Below are 12,968 nucleotides of genomic sequence, written 5' to 3' on the forward strand. Positions count from 1 at the left end.
GAGCATGGGCTCTGCATACGGAATGATGCCGGACTTCAGAGGCCTGACTGAAATGTTTAATCCCCATTCATAACTGTTGTTATCACTACTGCAGCCCTGAACGCCCTGAAGAGACTTAAATCAAGCCATGTAATCGGTATCTGTAGATTTAGTGAGCGCTGTGTTTTCATCCTCTCATCTTAACCTAAATCATCCCTCCGCGCTGGTTGTGTACCTTGTGGGGAGCTCTGTCACTTCGCAGGTAGGCAGCGTCAAATGCCGGCACAGTTATTCTCTGCCAGCGCTGCTGGGCCACTGCTGTTCACCTGTGCGGGGTTTTGAAACCGACCTCCTCAGCAAGGACGCCTTTCCCAGGCTCGAAAGAAGGGTTGCAGAGGAAATAAAACAAATTTAGTGCATTATTTTAGTATGTGTGTATTTAAAATGATAATCAGTTTGGCTTTCATCTGCTAGCGGTTTTTTTACTTCCTCTTTCTGATAACGGTACAGTGATCCTGTAACGTTGCCTTCAGTGATAGTGAGAGGTTGCATTTAACTGATACTGCCTTGCTTCCACTTTCAATACCTTGGTGTTTTAATGTTCAGGTGAACTGAGCTTGTGCAGTGGTGAAAGGGAACAACCTTTCCTCCTTGGACTTCATTTGGTTTTTCCTATGAGAGACATATACACAGAAAATTATTTTAATTTCAACTCCTTGTAGGTGATCAAGTTTTGTCTAATATCTATTAGGGGATTTTAATTTGCCTGCTTGTGACTAAAACGCCTGTGCAAGGTACGCACCTGCGCTCACGCAATTACTGAAGCTTAACCTCACCGTGGTCTCGCCGCTGCAGCCAGGGGCGGCTCTTCACCGCGGCCGCAGGCTCCCTCCCCGCCGGGGGACCCGGCGGCAGCCCCACGCGAGCCCTCTCGGCCCGCGGGGGCGCAGCCCACCCCACCCGTGCCCCGGCTCCCTCGCATCGCCGTTCCGCCGCTCCTTCCTAGCTGACGCCGGACGAGGCGACACCGCGACGAACGACGCGGCCCTTCCCAGAGCTGCGGGCCGCCGTCCCCGCCTCGCACCCCGGCCGTGGGGCTCCCTCAGCGCCGGGGCCGCGCCCCGGGCACCCTACCGGAGCCCGCCCCACCGGCGAGGCGAGGCGAGACAGGTGCCGTCCGCCCCTCGCTCCGCTCCGCTCCTGAGCCGGGATCGGTCGGGGCTGCCCGGGGGCTGCCCGGGGGCTGCCCCCGCCCCGCCCCGCCCCGCGGCCGCCAGGGGGCGAGCGGCGCGGGCGGTTGGCGGGCCGGCGGGGCTCCCCCTGCTGGCGGCCGGCGGCACCGCGCGGGGTGGGGGGCGCGGAGCGGAGCGCGCCCTGCCCGGCCCGGCCCGGCCCCCGCCGCCGGCGCTTCGCAGGCGGCAGCGCCTCGCAGGCGGCAACGGCGGCCCGCCCGTTTCCCGGCCTGCCCCTCCCGCCGCCGGCGGCCAGCGCCAGCCCGGGGACCCTCTGCCGCGGGAGCCGCCGCATCCCCGCTCCCTCCCCTCTTTCCTTCCTTCCTTCCCGCCTCTTACCCGGCCGGTGAGCGCCGCCGGCTCGCCCCACCGTGAAGTCTGGGCGCCCCCCAGCCATCGCTGCTGCTCCCCATGGGGATCCGGGAGTTCCCCAACGGCTCCGCGCGGGGCAAAGCCGCCACCCTGTGAGTACCGCTGCGGGGCCGGGCGGGCGGGTTGGGAGGGACGGGGACATCCCACTCACCTCACCCCACCTCACCTCACCCGGCGGCGCCGCCCGCCCCGGGGGTCGCTCCGGTGGAGGGCGGCGAGGAAAGTTTGCGGCGCCGCCGCGGGCGCCGGGCCCGCTCACCTGCCGGCGGAGGTCCCGCCGGCCCCGGGCGAAGTTGGCGGGGGGGGGGGGCGGCCCCCCCGGCCCCGCTGACGCCCCTCTCCCGGCCCCCAGCGGCATGCGGCGCTCCCCCGATGTCAGCCCGCGGCGGCTGTCCGACATCAGCCCGCAGCTGCGGCAGCTGAAGTACCTGGTGGTGGACGAGGCCATCAAAGAGGACTTGAAGTGGTCCCGCTCCGTGGAGGACCTCACCAGCGCTTCCGTGGGGCTCACCTCCATCGAGGAGCGGATCCTCCGCATCACCGGCTACTACGGCTACCAGCCCTGGGCCGCCAGCTACAAACGTGAGTCGCCGGCGCGGCCGGGGGTGGGGGGCTGCGAGGCGGGGGACGGGCACCGGCGCTCTGCGTGGGGGCCCGGCGGCCCCGAGCGGCCGGGAAGGGTGGGCGCGGGCCTCTGGCCGCTTTACCCGGTGGGAAAACCTCGCCCCGTGGAACGCTCCCGCGCTCTGCACAGCGTGCCGTGCCCGTGTTGCACTGCTCCTTCGGCAGCTGCTGGCTCGCAGGAGCGTCGCGCAATAATCACGACAGTCCCGTTAAGAAAATAGGTCAAATATTTGTCTTAATGTTGCAGACACACTTCGTGACGCTGTGTTTTTGACGGCTGTGTAGAAGCCCCAGTGAGCTCACGCACATGCTGTTTTCAAAAGTAACACGTTATTAGTGCGTCTTTCCGTTGTTCTGGGAGTCTGTCAGATTTTCACAGCACTTGACCTGAGTGTTATGCCTCTTCCTATGTCAAATGGAACTGGTTCTTCCATATGCCTGCAGCTGAGGAAGAAACATGCTGATATCAATATGAAGAGCGACCTAGTTGTATTCCTCCATGTGCATGATTTACAAAGAAAGTGATACCTTGAGTGGTTGTAATATATCAACTAGTATTTTTGCATGTAACGCATCCTATTTCTTGTCCATCTTTCATCACCATGATGGCAACTGCATATATTAACAAGTTCTAAGAGTAACTTACCCATTAACTGAAGTCATAAAAATATTTTGGTTGTCTTATTGTCGTTCATAACATCACAGGGATTTTGTTGTAGAAAGGATTCTGCTGCAAGAGAAACCATTGCTCTGCTGGGAAGACTGGCTCTGACAAAGTGATTGTTTTCACGTTGCACTTTCCTCAGTATTAAGTGTAAACACTCTGAAATGTTTACTCATGGATTATCTGTTTGGCAATGTGGTTAATCATGGAAGAGAATGATACAAGAAAGCATGGTACACGGTACTAGTTCATTTTTTCTGAGGAAGAGATCTTGATTGCCAGATTATAGGACTTTACTGATAAATATTTTAGGACTTCTGTAAAAGCCTTTTATTTTGCTTGATTGTGCTTATGACAGAAATATCTGATGTTTGCTACTTTACTCACAGGGAGTATGGGATTTCTCTAAGAGTAATTCCATTGCCTGGACTGGGACTATTCCTGAGAGTAGAGCTTATTCAGGTCAGTTTTCAGGATCAGATCATATGCTGGTGCCAGACTGAGTTGGATGTTAGTGCTTCTATCTGACAGAGTGACTAATAGTCCAGATGAAGTCTCGGTGAGCTGCTATGTCTGAACCTTCTGAAGTAATAAAGGTCATGCTGGCTTCTCAATTATAACCTATTTATTGAAATTTATAGCTCTGTCTGAAAAAGTTAATTGCAAGCCTAAGCCTGCTATTCTAGTTATATTTTCTCTTGTAACTTGTTCTGAATAACAAAATTACATACTTGAGGTGTAATGGTGGGGGATAAATATACAAAGTGTCTGAGTTTCATAAATGTATGTCTAAAAATAATAGGTTATGTGAAGTCACTGCCAATTTAAAATCTGAGTTGCTAGGAATGTAGAAGAACATGCAGAAGAAAAGACCCATCTCTCTAGCTGATATAATATGGCATGGCTGAAGAAGAGCTGTGTTGAACTGCATCTGTTGAACCGTTGACTGCATGTAAATGGGGTAGATCATCAAAAGCAGGAAGTTAGCTTTGTCAGAGCTACTTTGAAACCTCTTTGAATAGTCTTTCAAGCTGAGCTTATGCCAGGTTTTGGGATATGGACTTTCCTTGTGACTTTCCAGTTAGAAGGTTTAATTGGCCCAAGAACTGTGAACAAACGATATTTAGTAAGTTCAAATTCCACCATGGGTACTTTTTGTCATCTTATTGTGCCTTTGTATTTAGATTTAGATGCTGTTGGCACGATAATTATGGAGTGCATTAATAATGGACATGCTTTCTGGAAAGTAAGTCTGTAATCTAGTGTGGTCTAGATTTGGTCTCTCTCTCAGTGACATTCTTTTTATTGTGACTAAATCACCTGTAGGGCCAGGTCTGGTTTTTTTCACATTGGAGTGTATTCCTCTCATACTTAATTTAGACTGTTTATATATATAGATAGATGTATGTATGTATGTATAAAATTGTTTGAGACATTCAGAAAGCTTTTGCTAGTCTTTTTAGCAAAATTCCATGGAGAAAGTACCAGAGGTAATCACAGGTAGTGTTGCCATGACTCCAAAACTTGGTTGGAGTCTAGTTTTGTTGTGGTAAAAAACTGACCATTTAAAACATACTGGGATACCTCAAGGTTTTGTATCAACTCCAGTATTTAATATACTTACACATTAGATGGAAAGAGGGGAGGAAGAAGTGAAAATCTGCTGAAGACACAAACTGATATGGGATTGGACAGAATGAGAAAGGACTTGTCATTACTCTAGGGAGACCTGACCTAGCCAGGTGAATAGCCCAAATGTCAACAAATGACATTCGGTTATCACAAATAGAAGCCTCATGTTTCCTGAAAATACTAAAATTACCTGCAAAATTTCACATCATTACATCAGCTAGTGAGAGGGAATGGTTTGAGACTGTACGCAGCTCAGGGAAGACCTCTGCTGTTTGACTGCACTTGCAAACCAGCTTTTAGGAACTGGAATAAGGTAACGTAGTTCTGTGTTATCATGCCTTCAGAGAATTTAATGGTACAGCCTAGTGAAATACTGTGTAATATTGGTTATCTCCTCTCAAAAAAGATTACAGAAGGCTCTGAAATGAGTAGGGAGAAGGAGTATAGACAATCTATAAAGAGTCTCAAGAGTTTTGGCTGTTTACCTTAAAGAGGTTGAAACGAAAGTATGGAAAGTACTGGCACATATTGCTCAGGCAGATGGATATTTTTTCTTCTTATTGTGTCATAAGAGACAAACAGGTGGACAGTCAATGAAGCTGAAAAGCCGTCAATTAAAAACTGATAGAAAAAGAAATAAGTTTGTTCTTGAGATCAAGAAATCAAGGGCTTGTAATTCATAGCACTGACAAGATCTAGAATTGTAAGCTGGGAAAGAGGATATTAAAATTCATTATTCAGAATTCAAATTAGGCCCTTTTGGGCTGGGAGGGGGCTGCTTCTTGAGGGCTTTTTGCGCTTTCCTCTGTAGCGTCTGCCCACCTTCAGAAAGAGGACAGGAGTGTGTCCTCATCCAATCTGGCAGCTCTTATTTTTCTGAAATTCTCACTATTGATTTTCAGGGTAACTAATTATGTGAATAACTGCTCTCCAGTCTAAATCAAATATTCATACTTGTCCCATAGGGACTATTTTGCAGCCTCTGATTTGATTTCTCAAATGCAAAGGCAGGAGGGAAGAAACACATGTAAGATGTAGTCAGATTGTAGAATCGTACTCTGATGCAGCTATATCAATAACAGAGCTTAGCATTTGTGAAATCCTAGTTATCAGCAAGAATTATGTTAATTGACTTTTAAGTTTTTTTATTTATCACATAGGGATCAAGGATTTAATTAAAAAAAACAACAACAAACAAAACACCACAAAATTTTAGATTGCAGTGACAGGCTTTTTGTTGTATGGAGATCAAACTGTTGTTAGGGCTGTATTAGCAGTGCTGTTCTCTTCCTTGAAGGTTAAATAAATTACAATGATTTCTGCCTCTAAAAGCCTGTGACTTCAGTTTAATAGCAGAGACAAGTTTGGAGGTGAACAGCCATATTTTACGTTTCCATTTCACGCCATTATCAGTAGGAGTTAGATTTCTAAATATTTTTAGAAATATCGTCCCTAAGAGCAATTCTGTACTTGAGAAAATCAGGTGTCACTAAACTCTTGAACTGCCTTACTGATCTGTATGGAAGACTTGTCTATTTTAATAACTGTAGCAATTGGCAGGGTGCTTGTTTCCACCTGAAATGTGCACAGCTAGCACCTTTGCCAAACATTCATTTTTCTCTACATTAACTAGGTCTATTTTGTGGTGATTCAGTATCACAGTCTGTCATTATGTGATTAGTATTTTAAATATATTCATGTGGGCTTGAGCCAGCTATCCCTATTTTGCAATCTTTGCCTCTTCCTACAGATCACCTGCTTCTACTACTTGTTTAAGATTAGGGTCTGTCTTCTACGGCAGGGACTTTTGAATATCCTTAGCATGTGTTCCTAAATACAGACGTGTTATGGACAGATCAGGATTATATGGGTCCCTTCCTCCTTTTAGATGCCCAAGAGACCACCTGGCTTCCCACCTTTATTCACCTACCTTCTTTGTGTGCTTTACAGATGTTACTCTACCTGCAGAAAGAATATTAAAAGAATAGTATGTACTTTCAACTTGCCTCAATTCTGTTTAGTAGGAATTGACCTCAGTCTGTGGTTCACGGCTTGTGAACGTACATTTCTATGAGACTTTCGCCCTGTGAGTAATTCCAGGTTGTTCCAGTGTCGACTTGTAAATGGCATGTTGTTGTTCAGGTGAAAGGGAAAGATTATGTCCACTAACTGAAGTTTTCTGGCTCTGCTCCTCTCTTCTAGTTTAAATACTAGTTTTCTATTTTTAATGTTTTTTCATAGTTATTTCAACAATAACAAAATAAACAATACAGTTTTAATGCCCAGAATTTCAGTGTTGTACTCCTCCAGCATGTAGCACAGTAGGTCTTAACCTGGACATGGAATTTAAGTGCTATCACCAATATAAGTAACATACTGGAACATGTTGGCTTACAAATATCCTGGACATTACTCAGAAAGCATAATTGTCTAAGTATGAAAATGGCCCAGTTACTGAACTTTGATAGCCTTTCCAGGTAGTAGTTTAGCGTTGGTTTTAGCTAATTGAAAGTATGAGCATTGTACCCTTACGAATATTGGAGTATCAGTTATAGAGCTAAAGACCAGTGTTTCCAGCTGATCCCCAATGTTCCTCCTTGTGATCTGCTTTTCACGTGCTATGTAACTTTCACACTTGCTAGAAGCAAATCCAGTGGGGATACGAATCAGGATAAAAACAGAAATGCTTGAAATTATTAAAAAATAAAATTAAAACACTGGTTTCTTGTATTTGCATCTGAGCGAGAATTTAACTTATTTTTTGAGGTAATACACAGGAATCTCCAGAAGTTCAAAGACAGAAGTTGTACAGTATTGTTTTCTCTGGGGAAAGCCATTTTCAGGCCAGCTGTGATTCATCTAAAACCGATTACTTGCTTTCCAATACATAAATAGTGAATGTAATGCTCATGTAATTAATGCAAGACTCGGTGGTATTGTTCATGTTGCTGTTCCTGAGTCAAATGATTACATGAGAATCTTGCTGGTCAGGTGGAAACATGGAGTAACCTCTAGATGTCTTCCTCTGGGAGAGTAATTTGGATAGCTGCCCCAGGGTCAGTCTATAGGTCAACCCTTCCCCCCCCCCCCCGCCTCAGCTTAGAAGACAAGTAAAAATATGTGCTTTATCTCTTTTTTTGTTTTTTTTTTTTTAAGCCAGGCTTATAGTGCCTGAGGTGTCATTAATTTTTTTTTTTTTTAATACTCTTCATTGGCAATACTAACATAACTAATTATTATGCTAGAAAGAAAAGCTAAGGAAACATGCTAACCCCCACAGGTGATGAAAGCAGTGGTAATGAATTGCATTGCAGATTTAAAAGTACTGTAGCATTGTTGTTTCAAATGTTAGCTATAGTTGTCTGTGCAAGCTAAACCTACGTGTGGTTATACACAAACCAGGGATATTACTGATTTATATCCACATGAAAGCTCATATAAAAACTCCAAAAGCCGTTTCCTCATATGTATAGTACTCATTGTAACTGAGAAGAACTGTCCCCAGAGACAGTCTCTTAAAATATTTCAGAGACCTAATCCTAAGTCTGCAGTGGATGTCCCAGAATATTACAGGAGATGTTTCTCATGGGAAAGGGAACCCATTTGCCCCAGTGGGCTTTAACTCTTTGGGTGGTCTTGCAACTGAGAATGAGTATGGAGTAGCACAATCTGGCCATGGGAGACAGGGCAGAGGAGTACAGGTGATGAATACTGAGCAGCTGCGAAGATACCATATGAATATTTAAAGAAAAAGGGAGATTGAAATATAGCCAGCCTTTCAGAAGTTTCTTTTTCAAGACAATCCCAATGGAGAAGAGACATGAAGGTTCTTTGGCTTTTGGCAGGTGGTAAGAAAAGTAATTTTTGGCCAATGCTACGCAGAAAACTGGTTCCTGTTACAATATAGAGCTTCATTAATCACAGATTTTAAGTTTTAAATTGCTTGCTGTCAAGCCAAGCAAATTTTAATTTAAGTTGGTTTACTAAACATTTTGAATTGTTTAGTAAGTGGTAAATGTTTAGTGAACATTTAGTAACTTGTTTACTAAATAATTTTAATCTTGTAGTGTTAAGTAACCACCACTTTTAACTAGGCAGCTGGATAAACATTTTGTATTTTGTATCTAGTTTTCACAGTGAAGAAACTAAAAATTACCATCTACAAAATGACCCCTCTTTTTTGTTTGTTTGCTGTTTAAACAAGTTAATTGGTTCTTTTAACATTTTTCAGTGCAGCTTTAATTACATGTCATCTACAGTATGCCATTTAGGCAAAACAGTCCATGGGACAGCAAATAGGGGGCTGTTGGCTTCCAGCATTCGTTTTATATGCTTAACAAATGTTATCATTGAACATTGTTAATTTGGTAGAATATACACTGAAGTCTCCATCATGAAAACCTACTACTAAAGCTAGCTGTACATCTTTGTAAAGTCAGGGCCCATGTTAGCAGTTTTGAAGAGTGTTATCTGGCATTTGAGACTCCTTTCACCGGTGAACTGTATGTTTTTTAAATAGAAATATGAATGTGTTCACTAATTAATGTGTTGAATCCATAGTAATGGATTGTTGCTAAAAACACAAACTATTCTGTATTGATGTGGAATAACAAAGGAGCAAGCTAATTTGTTAAAAAAGAATTTGGAAACTATCAAGAATTATGAACAAATGCTGATTTTTGGAACTGTCTTTATTGGAGGCCCTTCATCAGGCTAAATTTCTGTAACAGTTCTGGAGTGTACTGTGTGGTGTATATTTGCAGCTTAATAACTTGTTTAATAAAAGCAGTTAATTGCATAAGATAATGGCATTGGAATCTGGCTGCAAAGTCTGTGCTGGTCTACCATAATATCAGATACTGTTGTATAACTGGAGTGTTACTGAAACACAGAGACACAAAAGGACAGAGACTCTTGGGCCCAGATGTTTGTCCCTCTTGGAATTGCTTAGTGCATCACCACCCATGCTCATTAGCCTAATAGCTAATTTGACCAGATTCTGGCTCATTTTTTCATGTCTTCAAGGTGAATTTTTGTGTCCTAATCTCTCTTTAACATATGAGGTGTTTCTGTTTCATATTCCTGGTGTAAATCAGAAGCTGCTGGTAATTGCTGCCGTTTACTTGAGGTTAAATAAGCCTCAGGATAAAGAGAGGGATGGAAAAGTACATAAAGGCAACTTTAGCCCTTTGGCAAAGTGCCTTTTTCTGGAGCATCTGAGGGTGTACTTCTGTCCCTCTCTTTGTTTTGGAAGCTGAAGCCATAGACTTTCCACTATTGCTAGTGAATGATGACTACCTGAGAACAGCAATACAATGAGCATTTGTGTTTGGAGAAAGAAATTTATCTGCAGATCATGGTTCCTACCTAGGGAATAGCTAGCCTTCGCGTGATACATCTTGTAGTAGAACCTGCTTCCCTTAACATTTTTGATTCTCTGATTATCCTCACTCAGCACATGTTATTTCATTCCTCAGCACATCCATGGAAGAAAAAAGATGCTGTGATTGCATGGAAGGCCATAGAGAAGTATTTGCTTTATGAACCACCCCATGAAACATGCCATAGATAGGAGGGATGCAAGGGTGGTATTCCCTAATTTCACTGTCTTTAAACTTTGGCGAGCTTGTGCTGCGCTCAGCCAGCTCCCCTTATAAAAAAGTGCATGTAAGTGGTTTCAGACACCTCTATTTTTCTCTTGAACTTGAGGGCCTCATGAGGTTCTTTTTTGTAACAAATACGCCTTATTTTGCTTTCTGTCATTTTGTTTCCCTGAGTATATCTGGCCAATGTAAGAATTGAGCTTTTTTTTTTTTCTGAGAAAAGCTATTCCAGCAGTGTAGGAATTTAGGTGGCCTAACATTTAGAAAAATAAGGATGACATCACATAGCCAACAGGATATATTAACTCAGCAAGCCAGTCATACAAGGCGAGGAAATTTGAATCTTTGAGCTTCTCCAGGACAAGAGAAGATAACTGGCTGCTAAGTGAAATAATAAGGCCTTGATCTTGCAATTAAATATTCTCTTTGCTTTACTGTAACTGGCCCCTGTGCAATAATAGTTCATGAAAAGGGGCCTTATATGTCTAAAGGGAGCAACCATATTTTCAGTTTTGAACAGTGGTGCAAAGTCCTACCAGTCCCACTGCAATATAAATAATGGTAGCACAGGTGGTAGCATTGATCTGGTAGTGACAACCTAAAGGGTTTCAGCTTTTTTTCCTTGACTTGTACATTGGAAATAGCACAGATTTGATGCTTTTCCTCACTATCTCTTCTTCACACCAGCTAAGGTACCAAAGTAACATGAAAGTTGAGCTTGTTGTCCACTGTCCATGTGTACTAGAGCAGGCCAAGTCATTTGACTCTTAAACTCTCTGACACTTGTGGGTTTTGTGAGCCCTGTGGCAGTCTGGCAGCTCTACTTCAACCCTGGTATCTTGCTTTGGCTTTGCCAGATCCCTGCAGTTGTGTGAACAGAGCACAGGCTTGTGATCAGGTGGGAAGTGAACTGAGGACCTGCCCCTTCAGAGATGTTGTGCTTGTGTGAGGATGAGGATGGTGTCTTCATGGTCATGTCCTGAAAGCCTGGAGTTGGCTTTCCTTTTTCAAACAGTAACCTGTATCCAGACAATGTGGTTTGTCGGGTGTTCATTAGGGATTATCTGCTTGCAAATTTTTGCCCTAGCTGAAATATTCAGTGCCAGGATTGACATCAACCATGCAGTGTTTGCACCGTGAAACAGGAAATATATCTTCATGACTTTATGATTCTGTTGTGTCTCCTGCTCACTTCATGAAACGTCTTTTGAAAGCTTTGAGACTGATTTAGTAAAATATGCAGCCATTTATACTAGTATTTGTTTGGGCAAACTAACATGGTAATAGTCTTATGTAATCATGTTTAATTTTTCAACTTGGACACTAGCTACTGCTTATATTTTTGGGTTGCACTTTCCATGGAACAGAAATTAATAACAGAAAACATGGTTCTTTGTATTTCTGCTGCAGTTATTTTTTGCTGTATAACATTTAGTTTTACAGTGTCCTGCTGGCCTGATAACTTCTCAGTTGTGGATCTTTCTCCCTTTCAGAAACAAGGCATTTATAATGTAAAGAAGCATATTTAGGTTTGATTTTCAGAGGCTAGTTAAAGAGAAGAAGTTGCAAAATAATGTAAAACAAATGTAATAGAAAAAGGCAGGCAAAAATCAAAACCCTAAAAGTCAGTAGAGCCATGGAAAATGTCTGTAATCAAAGTTAGGCATTTGGATCACTTTCAAGTTGAGCAAGAGGAGTGAGAAAAGAACAGAAGGGGCTTTTTTTCCCCATATATTCAGTTTCCTGACACTTCTACATCATGTGTTGTGACTAGAGGCCTCTGTTGTTCAGGACTTGTATTTCAGCTATTTCTTATATACATTACAAGTATATTCTGTGGGCCTGAATCTAGTAGCTCAGGTTTCATGCATACCAGAGATTATGCCCAGACAAGGCAAATTACAGTGCATTCAGGAGTTCAAAACCAATTTAAGCTGTCTCTATAGTCATGGGAATGACAGGTGGGTCATTAACATTAACATGAAAATTAACATAAGCTCACATTTTATTGGTATTGTAAATATATTGTGGGACTCCTGTACCCAACCACATGAACCTTCTCCCAGTATACAGGGAAAAAAGCCCTTTTCTAAAAGATTCTTTTTCAGTGTGGGAAAATACATGTGTTGGAATGAAAACAAGATTAACATGGAGGATTAGAGCTACGGTATGTATGGCTGCAGGGATTTCAGGAGGCTATCTGACTCCAGGATGGTTTCTCCAGCTTGCCTGGTTATCCTGGGAGAATATATGAAGAGTGCAGAAATTTATCTTAAATCAGTGCATTCCTACAGCTGGCTTGTAAGATTTATTATGATACTATTAGGGGGTACAGCATAGAATTTGACCTTACGGTTCCTGCTCATGAAATTATTTCCTAGTCTTTGGGAAGTATCATTTAGTAAACAACTTATTAAATAAAGAACTTCTTCATTTGCTTTTCTTGTTTCAAAGACAGTAAGAAAATATAGTATCCTTTGCTATTTCAAACTTTACACCTTAATAACATCTAGTTCAATTTCTGTAGGAAATTCTTCATCTTTTGCAGATAGTGATGTCAAGAGATAGAGGGCTGTATATGTGTTCTGACTTCATACAGGATAAGAAGCAGTTTTGTGTTTTATAATATTTCTCCAAATGGCAGCAAAAATGGTCAGTAAATCATAGAAACATGAACAAATATATTCTTTGTCGAGAAATACATGGACAAGAAACATGTCTTGAATCTTGTACTGGGAGGAGTAATTTGGACATTCTGTTTCTGGCACATGCATAGTAGAAGTTGAATCTCACTGGAAATCGTTCTGGCAAACAATATTAGGAGGTCTGTATTTATTTCTAGAAGACTCAGAAAATGAAGAT

At 43.1% G+C, this 12,968-nt stretch overlaps 1 protein-coding gene across 1 annotated transcript in view; it reads left to right on the top strand.

The window, feature by feature from the left end:
• Positions 1 to 2,043: 2,043 nt before the first annotated feature.
• Positions 2,044 to 12,968, top strand: part of SLC35F3 (solute carrier family 35 member F3) — a 184,245-nt gene continuing 173,320 nt past the window's right edge. Inside the window, exon 1 of the mRNA XM_074864818.1 lies at positions 2,044 to 2,165. The gene's annotated coding sequence lies outside the window, so the exon portion shown is untranslated. The remainder of the gene's footprint in view (positions 2,166 to 12,968) is intronic.

The sequence above is a fragment of the Strix uralensis genome, chromosome 3, assembly GCF_047716275.1.
Source record: "Strix uralensis isolate ZFMK-TIS-50842 chromosome 3, bStrUra1, whole genome shotgun sequence".
In the NCBI taxonomy this organism is placed as follows: Eukaryota; Metazoa; Chordata; class Aves; order Strigiformes; family Strigidae; genus Strix; species Strix uralensis.